General features: G+C 34.6%; 1 long non-coding RNA gene across 1 annotated transcript in view; it reads left to right on the top strand.

Annotated features, from left to right (window-relative positions):
• The window catches only part of LOC141555209 (uncharacterized), a 72,693-nt gene extending 56,696 nt beyond the window's left edge, over positions 1 to 15,997 (top strand). Inside the window, exons 2-3 of the long non-coding RNA XR_012486092.1 lie at positions 416 to 522; positions 15,125 to 15,997. This is a non-coding gene — a long non-coding RNA (uncharacterized LOC141555209). The remainder of the gene's footprint in view (positions 1 to 415; positions 523 to 15,124) is intronic.
• The last annotated feature ends 244 nt before the right edge of the window (positions 15,998 to 16,241 follow it).

The raw sequence follows: 16,241 nt of genomic DNA on the forward strand, positions 1-16,241 counted from the left end.
CCTTTTTTATGATTTCTTTGGAATATAGGCCCAAATGAGATCCTCCTGAATCAAAGTTATGCATATTTTGATAGACCTTTGGGCAGAGTTATAAATTGCATTCCAGAATAATTGGAGCAGTTCATAACTCCAACAACAATGTATTAGTGTCCCAGTTTTCCCACATCCCCTTCAACATTTTTCATTATCTAAAAATGAGTTTTTCTAAATATTTTCTAAATGCTACAGCCAAAGATTAACTCAAAACTTATAGGAATAGTGATAGGTTTAGAACAGTGCCTTTGTATAATTAAGTATACAAGAAAAACTTTTAAAATCATCTAGTAATGAGATTTATATATATAACGAATTGGGATGAAACTAACCTCATACTAGTTTATTTCATTTTTTTTTTTTTTTTTTTTTTTTTTGGCAGGAACTATCAGAGTGAAGCATCTGAATCATCAAGAACCTATACATTTGGGATGATGTATATACAACTTCTTTGTAACCATGAAATATTATTTCTGAGTATATAAATGTGTAAGTATATTTCTATATATGTATATAGAGAGATATAGATATAGACATACATGAATTTTTTTAATAATTCCTGTGATTTTATCTAAGTAGGAACTTCTTGAGAATTATATATTCTTTCAAAGAGGATCAGGACCTCCTCTGCAATTTATATTATTTTAAAATTGGGGTGGGGTTGTTTATGGGGGTGGGGTAAATAGAGAACAGAGTGGTTAAGAGCATTAGCTAGAACCAGACATTCAGTACATATGAGGAGCAAAACTTGAACAGAGATCTTAATTATCTACTATGTAATGCTGGCTGTCCATATAAATATTAGCTTCTATAAATGTTATTTTTTATCTTTTTTGATAAAGTTTAGTTAGAAAGAATACTATCTGCCATATTTAGACTATTATACAGATGAATAAAATGATCATTTTTATAATTAAATAACCATTAAAATTCAAGCTCTTTAGTGAGACCTGATGCTGCATATTCCAGTTTTTCTATTATCATTATATTATTATTCTGTGTTCATTTTTTATGGGCAGGCCACAAATTCTGTTCTCATAATTCTAATTTTTCTTTTAAACAATTCAGGAATTTATATAGTTCCATGTTCTCCTCCAATTCCAGTATTCATCATCAAGATTTGGATGATTTGTTCTTGTTTTGCAGTATTTATTCAAAGATAATTGAACTTATTTACCAAGTTAGATTTCTTTCTGATGTTAATGTTTTTCCTATTGATTAAGGTGTTTAAATTTTTTCCCTTAGATCTTTGGTAATTTTAGTCTTTTTTTCTTTTTCTTTTTCCCCTATTATTCACTTTCTTACTCTCTTTCTTTCCTCTGATGAAGCATTTTATCTTCCTTCCACCAAAGTACACCAACTTATGACTCTGCCCCAATTGACTTTTGGATAAATAAAACTAATATTTAGCCTGGATCCTGAGTACTTCCCCTCAGACTTAATGGAGTGTCTATATGCACTGCTGTGTCTTGTTTCAACATCCTGTCCTACTCCATGTTCCTCAGTTCTTTAGCCTAGCACTAGCAATTCAGAGAGTTACCATACTGCTGTTATGGTGTTGATTTTTATAGTATAGGCCTCACAGATTCTAGGAAGAAGGAAGGGTAGAATGTGGTGTTGAGCCCTACTTCTAGCTTAGACAAATGCCCTGTCCTTTCTTGGTTCTTCTGTAGCACAGAACACTGCCTTCCCTGGCTTTGATTATGTGGTCCCAGAATTTCCATAATCTGGAACCCTCTCAAGTCTTGCTAGCTATCTGACCCGACCTGAACAGACTTCTGTAGACCAGAGCTAAGATTTCCACTGCAGTGGAAAGAGAGAAGGGAGACCACATGTAGAGCTGAGTTTTGTTGTGAGCTAGTGTGGGTCAGCTAGTACAGCTTAGCTGTTGGTAGGTAGTATGAGTGTGGGGGAGGGATTCTCATTGAGCTCAGTATAGAAGTCACTTCATGGATTTATTGTTTTTGGGGGGGTCATTGATTTGTTTTTTTACATTATTTAGGGTTCTGAGTGCCCATGATGATGGAGATGGCTGAAGTTTCTTTATCTGCAGTACCTATTATGTTTCCAAAAAGCTTCAGAGAACAAAGAAATCAGAGGAAATGTGTAGTCTTCCATCTTGTTTGTCATATAACATAGAACTTTTTATGACAGGCACCCAATAGTTGTCAGATTTTTACACTCTGCAAGAATGTTTTTACTGTTTCCCTTCAACAGTTTCTATTATTTCCTTTAATAATCTACATTTGTCATTAAGTATGAGCTCCTAAAATATAGCTTTTCTGTCAGGATAGTGTACCCTGTAACCCTTGGTTCTGGGAAAGGAGGGTAGATTCCTTGAGTTTAGGAATGATGAGGTGAAGAAGATTAAGCTGATCAAGTGTTTGCATTAGAAAGTCACTAAACTACCTAAGGAGAGGAAAATTAGTCCAATTTGGAAAAAGAGCAAATCAGAATTTCCTTGTCAATCATTGAGAGATTGAGCCTCTCTATGAATGTAGCATTTCCAATTTGAGGCAAAGAGGAATACCCAATCATTAAAAAAAGGAAAAATAGCTATATAATATCTAGTGGCAATTATCTGGTCCTGAATTATTGTTGTTGTTCAGAAACTGCGGTATTCTAGGACTCAATGACATATAGAATTATTGTTGTTCAGAGACTGATATTCTAGGACTCAAAAGACATGAGAAGAATTTTTTTTTTTAGAAAATGGTCTTTCTTTTTAGGGAGATAATTGACACAGTTTAAAACACTGTACAAGTTCCCAAAGGCAATCAATCCCTCTTCCCTCTTCCATTGAATTCTAGATCCAAGACATTGTCCAATGTACTGGGGAGGTTGTTGGGGTGATGGCACAAATACAGACCGCAATCACCCCCTAAGATGACATCTCTCCACAAAGAGGATGTTAATGAGAGAATTAGGATGATATATAAGATGTGTCTTCGACATACAAACTGTGGAATGCTAGAATTGTTTCTTATCGGCTAAGGATGTGATGAAAAAGAATCTTTTTGATAGGCCAATGAGACATTCAAAAGAATCCTACCACCTTCAGTTACAATTCCTTAGACTTGATGCCTTTGAAAGAATTTAATGAGTGGAGCCTTAAAAAGTCCAGAAGGCTCCTCAACCTCCTCTCATTCCAGTGCTCTCATTTTTCAGTCAATGCAGCTGAGATGTATGATCATTCAGCAGTCATGACACATCTGGTAGGACTGTTATTATACAAAAAATGAGCTAATTTTTGAGCCTAATTTCCCTTGTCTCCCTAGTATTGAGAGAAAATTTTGTTTTTACTCTTGCTATATATCTGCGAAGTAAATTTTCCTATGTAAAAGTTATTCTTATGTTATATGATTAAATGGAACTAACGATGCTAGTCACTGGTTCCTTAACAGATATGAGGAGGGAATAGTCGGGGTGGGGGGTGTTTGAATCAATAACAAACTATTCAGGGTGACCTAGAACTTTGAGGAGATATAAGAGACCTGGTCCTGAGAGAGTGGGAAAAGAATCAACAGAACACTAATTAAGAATTATCCTGAGAATACCAGAGAAAAGCATGGAGGTGTGAATAGGCTGAACTGCATTATTAACCAAAAATTACACGAGAAGAATAATGTAAAGGATGTTATCAGAGAAAATATGACTAGAAAAAATGGGCCAATTGTGTTTAAAAGAGAGGGATATTTGCTAGGCAGACTTCATGCTCCATTGATATATGTATATATATAAAACATAGGAAGATACCCAATATTTTACATACCCCCATATAGGATTTATGGACAAGAAATTAAGATAGGAGGCTATAGATAAGTTGAAATTCATATCGAAGGAATTCTATTTGTTTCAATCATTGATATCTTTGATTGTCCATATTCTAAGATCTTTTAAAGATGTCCTCATCAATATATTAAGATTTTTGGAGTTTATTATTAATTCCTTTATATCCTGTCAGTTTTTCTAACCAGATTTTTTGGGGAGAAATTGACTTCTTCATTTTTTCTTTTTTGTGAGACACAGTAGAAAGAACATTCTGCTTCTAATCTAAATGACCTTCATGCTGAAGTTTATTATGAGTTTCATTTCCTAAATTTCATTTTTCACATTTTCTAACTTCCTAATTTCTTTTCAAACTCCTGCTGTTAGCACCAATGCTTTTTGAGAAGGCAACCAGAAAACAATTTTATATTTTGAACTAGTCAGGATTTTTCATTTTTCATTTTCATTCCTCAAGCAAGATAATCCTGTTTACAATTGGTATTACTTGTTCTGTTGTTTTATCCTTGAAGAGCCTTTTTTTTCATTTGGGCAGCTGCAGATTATTCTCATATGGTTCCTCTACATCAGGTACATCCAGACTGTTTTTCTCACCCTAAAATTCCCCTATGCCATGCTTGCCCCATTCTCATTGATGAGTTCCTCTTGTGACTCTTGTGACTCTTCATGACCCCATTTGGCATTTTCTTAGCAATAATATTAGAGTGGTCTGCCATTTCCTTCTTTATCTCATTTTGAAGATAGGCAAACACATCTAAGTGACTGGCAAAGGATCACATAGCTATTAAGTGTCTGAGGCCAGATTTGAAGGCAGGTCTTCCTGACTCTAGGTCTGACTCTCTATCCACCCTGCTACCTACTTGCCTGTTATTCTTTGTCTTTCAGTAAACCTTCCCAAACTTCTGATGAATAGAAAAGGGAATGAATTATAGAATTTGCCATAAATATACACTTAAGAAATAATATAGATTAATTTCACTAGGATTGTGTAGCTGTTTGTCAAATATTCCTTATATCCACTTGATAAGCTTGTCTATGCCAAATTGGAAATTCCTGTTCTATTTTGTCTGAATGAGATAGGTTTTCAGGGATTGTTTATGTAGATATTCCAGGCAAATCAGGACACTGAGGCAGAAGCTCTGCCTGCCTACCTAAAAATATTTTTATTATTATCCTGCTTTAGTGTTCAAGGTCTCCATTATTATCCTGCTTCTATGAGTTGACATTTTTCTCAAGGAAAATTGAATTAAGATGTTACATAGGAAAGGATAAGTCATTGCCTCTTTAATAAGGAGTAGTTTATCTGATTAATTTGTTTTCTCCTAGTAAAGAGCTGACCTGAAAGGTGGGAGATGAAGCCTAAAAAATTTGTTTTAGATTTTTAGAATTATAGAAGTTTGTGTTATCACTTACTTTCTTTTTTTCTTCATGTCACATAAACAGGTCATTATCTTAGGGAGTTAACCCTTTTAATGATACTGATCTTTTCCCTCTAGAGGATTAAGATCCTTTTCTATCTGGAATCTAACCTTTATTGAGGCTCTGATAAAAAACTGTCAGTAAAGTTACTTCTCTGAACAATGTGACTGATTTTCTCATAACATTCAATAGAGTTGATTCTATCCCATTATTTTATCTTCCTCCCTTTGGACTCTTTTTTTTTTTTTCCATTTAATTTTTAAAATTTTTTTTCCAAATATATATAAAGATAGTTTTCAGACTTCATTTTTGTGAGATTCCCCCCCCCCACCCTGAGGCTGGGGTTAAGTGACTTGCCCAGGGTCACACAGCTAGGACGTGTTAAGTGTCTGAGACAAGATTTGAATTCAGGGCTGGCGCTCTATCCACTGATAGAGCTCTATCCTAGCTGCCCCCCAAGATTTTGAGTTCCAAATGTTTTTCTCCCTCCTTCTTTTGCCTCTTCTCTCTCAAAGAGAGCAAGCGATTGGGTATAGGTTATATGTACAATCATTTTAAATATTTCCTTATTACCTGATGTGTGAAAGAAAAAATTATAACAAAAGAGAATAATCATGAGAAACAAAACCAAACAAACAAGGGAGGTGAAAATAGTATGTTTTGTTTTATCTGCATTCAGTCTCCATAGATTTTTCTCTGAATGCAGATCTCATTTCCCATCCTAGTCTTAGAATTGCATTAGATCTCTGTCTTACTAAGAAAAGCCGTCTTTAATAATTGACCATCATATAATCTTGCCATTACAATAGGCAATGTTCTCCTGAATCTGTTCATATAGGTTTTTCCAGGATTTCCTGAAATCAGCCTGCTTACCATTTTTTATAGAACAATAGTATTCAATTATACCCATGTGCTGCAATTTATTTACCATTCCCAAATTGATGAGCATTGATTCACTCAATGTCCATTTCCTTGTCACCACAGAAAGAGCTGCTACTAACATTTTTAGCACACGTGAGTCCTTTTTCCTCTTTTATGATCTCTTTGGGAGACAATAGTGGCATTGCTGGAACAAACTGTATACTCTTTGGGCATAATTCCAAAATGCTCTCTAAAATGGTTGTATCAGTTCACAATTCCACCAAAGTGCATTTGTGTCCCAGTTTTCTCATGTTTTTTCTAAAATTTATCACTTTCTCCTCCTGTATTTTTAGCCAAACTGATAGGTGAGAAGTGGTACCTAAGAGTTATTTTAATTTGCATTTCTCTAATCAATAGTGATTTAGAGAATTTTTTTTACATGACTATAGATGGCTTTAATTTCTTCATCTGAAAATTGCTTGTTTATATCCTTTGACCATTTGGGGAATGACTTGTATTCTTATAAATTTGACTCAGTTCTCTGTATATTTTAGAAATGAGAAATGAGACCTTTATCAGAAACACTGGCTATAATAATTGTTTCCCAGTTTTCTGTTTTCCTTTTAATCTTAGCTGCACTGGTTTTGTTTGTGTAATTTTACATAATCAAAATTATCTGTTTTGCATTTCCTAATATTCTCTATTTCTTGCTTTATCATAAATTCCACCTTTCTTCAAAGATCTGACAGATAAAACTATCCCTTGCTTTTCTAATTTGCTTATGATATCATCCTTTATGTCTAAATCATAACTCCATTTTGGCCTTTTCTTCATATAAGGTGTGAGATATTGGTCTATGCCTAGTTGCTGCATCTACTTTCCAGTTTTTTCAGCAATTTTTGCCAAATAGTGAGTTTTTAATCCCAGAAGTTGGAGTCTTTGGCTTTATCAAACAGTAGATTACTATAGTAATTGACAACTGTGTCTTATGAACCTAACCTATTCCACTGATCCACCCCTCTATTTCTTCACCAGTATCAAATGGTTTTGATATCTGCCACTTTATAAAACAGTTTTAGGTCTGGTATGATTAGAATAATTTCCTTTGCAATTTTTTCATTAATTCCTTTGATTTTTTATTTTAGTTTTTTCCTTCCAGATGAATTTTGTTATTTTTTCTAGCTCTATAAAATAATTTTTTGGCAGTTTGATTGGTATGGCATTGAATAACCAGATTAATTTAAATAGAATTGTCATTTTTATTACATTATCCTGGTCTACCCATGAGCAATTGATATTTTTTTCAATTGTTTAGATGTGACTTTATTTGTTGGTAATATGTAGAAAAGCTGATAACTTATATGGGATTATTTTATATTCAGCAACATTTTTGAAGTTGTTAATTGTTTCAGGTAGTGTTTTAGTTGACTCTCTAGGATTCTTTAAGTATACCATCATATCATCTGCAAAGATGATAGTTTTATTTCCTCATTGTCTATTCTAATTCCTTCAACTTCTTTTTCATCTCTTATTGCTAAAGCTAATGTTTCTAGTACAATATCGAATAACAGTGGTGGTTATAGGCTTCCTTGCTTCACCCCTGATCTTACTGGGAATGCTTCTATCTGATCCCATTACATATAATACTTGATAATGGATTTTAGATAGATGCTATTTATCATTTTAAGGAAAACTCTCTTTATTCCTATACTCTCTAGTATTTCTAATAAGAATGGGTGTTGTATTTTGTCAAAAGCCTTTTCTGTATCTATTGAGATAATCACGTGATTTCTGCTGGTTTTATTATTTATATAAGTCAATTATACTGACCTAATATTGAACCTAGATCTTCATTACTGGTATAAACAAAATTGCACTTTTCATAGTGTATTATCCTAATAATAAATTGCTGTAATCTCTTTGTTAATTATTTAAAATTTTTGCACTAATATTCATTAGGGAAATTGATCCATAATTTTCTTTCTCTACTTTGGCTCTTCTTGGTTTAGTTCTCAGCACAAGATTTGTGTCACAAAAAGGATTTAGCAGGATTATTTCTTTGCCTATTTTTGCAAAACAATTTATGTGTAGTGGAACTAATTGTTTTTTAACTTTTGGGCAGAATTTACTTAAAAGTCCATCTCTTCCTGAAGATTTTTTTTCTTAGGGAGTTTATTGATAGTTTATTCAATTTCTTTTTCTAAAATGAGGTTAAATATTTTATTTTCTCTTCTGTTAAACTGGGAATTTACATTTTTGTAAATATTCACTCATTTCAATTAGATTGACAGATTTATTGGCATAGACTTGGACAAAATAATTCCTAATTTATGCTTTTAATTTCTTATTCTTTAGTGATAAGTTTGCCCTTTTCATTCTTGATACTAGTAATTTGGTTTTATTCTTTCCTTTTTCTAATCAAATAAACCAAAGCTGGATCTAATTGTTTTTTCCAATAAAACCAACTCTTAGTTTTATTTATTAATTTAATAGTTTTACTTTTAATTTTATTAATCTCTTCTTAGATTTGCAGAATTTCTAATTTGGTGTTTAATAGGGGTAATTTAATTTGTTCCTTTTCTAGCTTTTTTTAGTTGTATCCCAAATTCATTGATCTCCTCTTTCTCTATTTTATTCATATATGCATTTAGAAATATAAAATTGGCCCTAAGAATTGCTTTGGATTCATCCCTTAAGTTTTGATATGTAGTTTCATTATTATCATTCTCTTGGATGAAATTATTGTTTCTATGATTTGTTGTTTGACCTACTCATTCTTTAGAATTAGATTATTTCATTTCCAATTAATTTTTGGTTGTTTTTTACCTGGCCCTTTATTACATGTATTTTACTGTGTCATGATTGAAAAGAATGCATTTAATATTTCTGCCTTCCTACATTTGATTATGAGGTTTTTAATGCCCTAATATTGACAAATTTTTGTGTAGGTGCCATGTACTACTAAGAAAAAACTATATTCCTTTCTATCCCCATTCAGTTTTTGTAAGGGTTAAAAAGCCTCTAGAAGCAAGGAATGCAGTTCAAGGCATGTGGGAGGACCTGAGGGATGAGAGGTTTCGAGGCGCAGGCGATTCCTACGTGGAGGTGGGGCATAGCCCCAAGAGGCGGTGTCTGACTCCAGGTACCTCACCTCAATCCTTAGTGCTCTCAAAACCTAGCACGCCTCCCTCCTTCTTCTTGGGCCAATCCCATTATGCCAGGTTCCTAGAAGACCTCCCCCTCCCCTATATCATCAGTGGGGTATAAATATGTGCTATCTCAGAATAAAACTCTCTTTTGCTTCACCCCTACCTAATGGTGGTCTGTCTCTATGGGATCTGGGTTGGTGCCCGAAGACGGGTAAGTGTGGCCTAGCCGTGCCATCGACAGACGGGCATTAAGAGTAGCTCTAAGGGGAGCTACCAGGTTAGAGTAGTCCATAGGGGTGTAACAGTTTTCTCCAGAGATCTATCATATGTAATTGCTCTAAAATTCTATTCACCTCTTTTCCAGTACAATCCTTTTTCTACCCCTTAATTTTTTATATAATTACATAAAAATCAATTTATACCTGTACCTCTTTCTGTGTATAACCTTTCTAACTTCTAACAAAGATACAGTTCTCAAGTGTTATAAATATAATTTTCCAGTATAAGGATGTAAATGGTTAAACCATTAAATAATATTTTTTCTTTTCTGTTTGTTTTTATTCTTTTCTTGAGACTTGTATTTGAAGATTGAATTTTCTGTTTAGTACTGGTCTTTTCATCAGAAATGATTGCAAGTCCCATATTTCATTGATTATCCATCTTTTCTCCTAAAGGATTATGTTCAATTTTGCTGGGAGGTAGATTCTTGGTTGTATTCCAAAATATTTTGCCTTCCAGAACACCATATTCCAGTCCCTCTGATGCTTTTAACATGAAAACTGCTAATTTCTGAATAATCGACTATGGCTCTTCACTGTTTGAATTATTTCTTTCTGGTTGCTTACTGTATTTTTTCCTTGATTAGATAATTCTGGAATTTAGCTATAATATTCCTCAGAGTTTTCATTTTGGGATCTCTTTCAGGGCGGGTGATTGGTGGATTTGTTCAATGACTATTTTACTCTTTGGTTTTAGGATATCAGGGTAGTTTTCCTTAATACTTTCTTGAAAGATGTTGTCCAGGATCTTTTTCTGATCAAAGCTTTCAGGTAGTGTTTTTTTTTTTTCAATGACTGTTTTACATTTTCTTCTATATTTTCATTTTTTAAAATTTTGTTTTAATGATATCTCAGTGAGTCAATCACTTCTACTTGTCCAATTTTAATTTTTAATAAATTATTTTATTTTATTTTTATCTTTTTTTACCTCCTTTCCGAATGGCCAATTCTGTTTTTTAAGGAGTTGTTTTCTTTAATATTTTTTTTTCCATTTAGTCAAATCTATTTTAAAATTTTTCTTCAGTAAAATTTTGTGCTTCATGTTCTAAACTGTTGAATTTTTTTATTAAAGCTTTTTATTTTCAAAACATATGCATAGGTAATTTTCAATATTCACCCTTGCAAAATCTTGTGTTCCAATTCTTTTTTCTCCCTTCCTCCCCCTCTCCTAGATGGCAAGTAATCCAATATATGTTAAACATATGCAATTCTTTTATACATAGTTCCGCAATTATCATGCTGCACAAGAAAAATCAGATCAAAAAATGAAAAAATGAGAAAGAAGACATAATGCAAGAAACAATTACAAAAAGAGTGAAAATACTATGTTGTGGTCCACATTCAGTTTCTACTGTCCTTTCTCTGGGTATAGATAGCTCTCTTCATCACAAGACCATTGGAACTGGCCTAAATCATTTCATTGTTGAAAAGAGCCATGTGTTAACTTTTTCCCCCCCACAATTCTGTATAACTCTCATTTTCCCCAATTTTTCTTTTACCTTTCCTACTTGATTTTCAAAATCTTTTTTCAGCTCTTCCAAAAGAACCTTTTGAGCTTGAGAATCATTCATATTTCCCTTTGAGGTTTCACATGTAGGCATTTTGCTATTGTTATCTGAATTTGTTCTGATTTTGATGAGAGTTAGGAAAGGGGGAACCCCTTTTGGTTCGGCACAAAGATACTCTAGTGACTGTGCAGAGTCCCCTGTAAAGGAATTTACAGGTCCAAAAACATTGATTAAAAAACAAAAACAAAAACAAAAAACAAAACCCCTTTTTTGTAGGGGTTTGGAAGTAAGGGTAAAGGTAGAAAGACGCCAGGGCCAGAAGTGGTCACCAGACGGACAGGAACCCTTGGCATGGCTGATGTAAGAAGGCCATGTTTGGGCTCCTGCAACGAGTGGACTCCAGAGTTTCCTTTTTATGATCTTGAAGGTGGGTTGAGTCCCAGGCTCCTGGCTGGTTTTGGCCAGGGTTAGCATTGAATAGAATTCAATGGGTTTTTAGATAAGGAAGAAGCTGTTTGTGGGGGTTGGGGAAACCTGAGCAAATAGTTGGGGACTGGGAAAGCCCAAGTTAGCTCAGATCTGGTGGGGGCTGGGAAAGCCCAGATATCATTGGAATTCAAAAAGGGTGCTTTTTGACTAGGATTTGTGAATCAAAGATCCTAGCTTCTTCAGCCATGGCCGGGCAGGGTTGGGAATCAGAAAAGAATCTTAAGGGGACCTCAACCCCCATCACTTTTCCCAGTTTCCATAATAGCTTTGTATAGTCACAGCCCTTTTTGTTTTATTATCATTTTTAAAAGCTGAGTTCTGCTCTAAGGCCATAGGGAATATTGTCTCACATTTCTTTTTGCTGGGTGCCAGGAACTGGCTTTCGCTGCTGGGGTGGGACATGCTAGGGGCTTATTCACTGCTCTGTGTTGTGGTGGCCTGACATAGTTGGGTATAGTGTGCAGGGCCTCCCAATTTGCCTTCTACTCTGGAGGCCTCACAATGGCATGCTGAGTTAGGACCTAGGGGTCTCAGCTGTTGATCTGTGCTGTGGCTAAGAGCCTCCCACTAGATTGGTCACATCACATCCGTGCTGAGTGATCCCCTTTTACCCAAGTAAGACCTTTCCTAAAGTTCTTCTAAGCTATCTTAAGCTAGAAAAATTGTCTTTTTTGTGGATTCTGTCACTCTGAAATCTATTTAGAGGCTTGATTTAGTGTTGTTTCCAAGAGAAACTTGGGAGAACTCAGGCAACTTCCTGGCTCTCCACCATTTTGGCTCTGCCTTCTTAGAGGCAGAGATTTTAAATCTTAGAGATTTTAAATTAACCATCATGGATGTTCCTGTCCTTCACCAAAAGTACCCTGCCCCCCCACCTTTTTTTCTTATCTGTTTTTATTTTCTAACAGTCTTCTTTAATTTTTTACAATTTTCTGCTCTGCCCAATTCCAACTGTCTTTTAGTTATCTCTAATGGGATATTCAGTCCATTTTAAATTCTTAAATCTTAAAAAAAAATCAAACTCAATATATCTAAACTGAACTCATCATTTCTGTCTTTAAACACTTTTCCCTTTCAAATTTCCCTCTTATTGCTAGGGCATTACTACCTTCAAGTCCCCTAGGATTACAACCTAGGTGTCATCCTGGATTTCTCATTCTCATGGGCAATATGTAATCCATTGCCAAAACCTTTGCAACACCTTCCTCTTCTTTCATACTGCAAGCAACCTGGTACAATTCCTCATCTCCTCCTGGGATTATTGTAATAGCCTTTTTATTGAATGTCTTGCTTTAAGTTCCTTTTCACTCCACATCCTTGATTCAACCTGCAAAGTGATTTTCCCTAAAGCACAGCGCTAACCATGTGAACACCCTACTCTTTATTGAGTGGCTCTTGATCCAGTGGTTCCCTGTTTCTTCCAGGATCAAATATAAAATTGACTATCATTTAAAGCTCTTCATAACCTGGGGAGGTGAGCATTACCTTTCTAATCATATCTCTCCTTTCATATTGATGAAGTATAATAAGTCATAAAACAAAGTCATTTGAAATAAATAGACTCAAACTGTCTCCAAATCAAAAGACAAAGCTTTATTATGACACCATAAGGAGGGTTAAATTCCCTAGTAGAACTCACAATTAATAAAAGAGGGAGGGGGAAATCTTTTATGGAAAAGGATCCAGAACAAGATATGCTAATTATGCTACCTGTATGAGTCAGTAAGTCAACTGGTAGTCATGTTTATTCTGTTTATACAAGAAGATAGCTTCTAGCTTAACTACCAGATTGTATAAGATAATTGTGGGCATCCATACAGAATAATTCTATTTGTACAAGATAATTCTGCCAGTATAAAGCAATTCTACAGAGTCATTTTGTTCCTCACTGGGGTTCACTCAGATATTGGGATACTACTAGCAACATGATTTTTTTGCTGGAATCCATTCATTTCATCACTCACACTCACCCCACCTCCCACCCTCCATAACTCTACTTCATCAAGTACTTGGCCCAGTGGAAGTTTTCTATCTTCACCCAAATCATTGCAATTCCCTTAAAAATATTCCTCTTTGGAGATTCACAATACATTGCAGGTCAAAGAGAGTTTTCAGTTTGCTAAAGAAAAAAAAAAGTTCCAAGATTTTCAGTAAACATTAGTTCCTAAGTACTAAATTTGGTATGAGATTATTTTTTTCTTTCTAGATAGAGATAGTCATGGGAATTTACCAGCAATTTCCAAACAGTGGCTTTCTTTGTGCCTGAGGCAACAGTGATGACAAAAAGATATTAAGCCTTATAGGGTGGTTTTCAGTAATCAATCATTGCCATGACCAGGATTTTTTTCAGGTTTTTGACTTATTTCAAAATTGTAATGATTTAGATATTAGTTGGTTTACTATATATGATAATATATTTCAAGTAAATATATTCCAAGTAAATAGAATAAATGCTTTAGGAACATTTTAGATGGTCAGAAATTGAATATACCTTAAAGCAGACTTAAAATACTTTCTCCAAATAAGTATAAATCTGAAAAGTAGTTTTCAAAAAAGCTTTAAGTAGATTACAAAATAATTTAAACATCATTATGATTAAAAACTCTTGCTCCTTCAAAAAACAAAATAATGACACATAAATTCAAGATACATTGAGAAAGATCTGCCTAGGGCCTTTCTCTGAGACTTGAATTTTTTTTTTTTTTTTTTTGAATGAAGATATAGATCACTGGAACTCCTACTTAATTTGCCTTAATAAATACTGTTGAGCAGGGGGCACTAGCCAATAAGGACTCAGTTTTAGGAGGATGATTGTTTGGTGAGCCTGCTTCTGGGCATATATAATGAAGTAAAAGCAGGTATGACTACTTCTGGTATATTAACCAGCCCGTGAAAAAAATGGATTTTTTGATTGGCTGTTGCCTCAGGATTGTGTTGAAAAGGTAACAATTGGTCAAAGTCGGTCTTTTTACTCCTGGTTGCCCTCACTTTGGAAGGCAGATGTATGGAAGATTCTCTTAAACTTCCAGAGAAGAAGAACAGTTGTAGTAATGTTTAGGTTGCAGCCTTCAACACAATTGATTACCCTTTCCTCACTGATACTCATCTCTTTAAGTTTTAGGGACACCACTTTCTCCTGGTTCTCCTGTCTATCTGACTACTTCTCATTTTGCTTTGCTGGATACTCATTCCAGTAACATACTTCTAGTCTTAGGCGTCTCCTTGATTCTATCCTAAACTCTCTTCTCTTCTCCCTCTACATTATTTACTACTAGCATTCTCAAATCTACCTACTCTGTCCCTACTTCTCTGATGACCTGCAATTTCACGTTGCAACTCCCTTCCAGATATCTTAAACTGGCTATCTAGTAGACATCTTAAACTCACATTCAAAATGGAACTCATTATCTTCCCCCTAAACACTCCCCACTTTCCTTCTTACTGTGGACTACAACACTATCCTCTGAGTCCTTCACAATGGCAATGTAGTTGTCATCCTTGAGTCTTAATTTTCCCTCATTCTCACATATACAATTTCTTGACATGGACAGTCAATTTCACCTTTGCAACATCTTTTGACTTTTTCTCCCTTCTCTTGCAGACAGTGTCACCAGGTGCAGATCATCATCACATCACATCTGAAATAAACTATTGGTAGGTCTGCCCCACTCCAATCCATCCTTCATTTCATCACTACAAGATCCAACTCAACAATTGAATCAGACCCAACAATCTAGATGCTGATTTATGGAATAATTTTCTCCATTGGCTAATGCAAATTCAAAAATGAATGGGGGCAAATGCTTCATAACATTTCAAGTTTGATTCCACTCTTCTTAGAGACCAAGGTGATGGAGAGGAACATGTGCTTTGATTCACAGGACTAGTATCTACCTTTTTTTCTTGTTATATAGCCTCAAAAAATATCACTTTGAAAAAACTAATTGGAGTTAATTGGTTGAATGATACGGGGCCAAAAATTACTGTATTGATATAAGGGAGATAATTACAACTGGCAATTGATATCGGGGAGCAAACACTGAAATGGGGCAGTTGAACTTTGACTTGGAACTCCACTGTTTCTCAAGGGTACCCATGAAATACAGGGGAGGGAGTGAGGAAGGGGCAGGAGAATTGGCTGGTTTTATGTTGGGACCTTATTTGCCAGTGAGAATAGAAGTTGAAATAAGGACCCTAGAGTCTATAGATAAAGGCTACAATTTTTAAAAAGTCATTGACTCTATCAATAATTTCTCAACTTTACTATGATTTTGGGCTTTAATATATGATCACTTAGTAATGAAATAGATAGAACCATGAGCTTTTAATCAGGATGAATTGAGTTTGAACCCTGTCTCAGGCACTTAATAGATGTGAACAACCACTTAACCTGTGTCAACCATTTCTTCATATGTATTAGCTATGTGACTGCAGGCAAGTCACTTGACTTTTTGAGCCTGTTTCTTCCTTTTAAAAAATGGGGATTATAATTGCACATAGTTTTTAGAATGTTTATGAGGATGAAATAAAATAAAGTCAAGGATTTAACAAACCTTAAAGTTCTATATAAATGTTATCATTATTAATAATATTGCTATTGTTATACTAAAAATGTATAATCATGTTTCGAAGAGATCTTGTTGGGACCATATATTGTGGGCTCTGTCTGTAAAAGAAATGTTCTCCTGAATATTGTCACCTGCTTAACTTCTATAATC

Source organism: Sminthopsis crassicaudata, chromosome 2 (genome assembly GCF_048593235.1).
Source record: "Sminthopsis crassicaudata isolate SCR6 chromosome 2, ASM4859323v1, whole genome shotgun sequence".
Classification (NCBI taxonomy): Eukaryota; Metazoa; Chordata; class Mammalia; order Dasyuromorphia; family Dasyuridae; genus Sminthopsis; species Sminthopsis crassicaudata.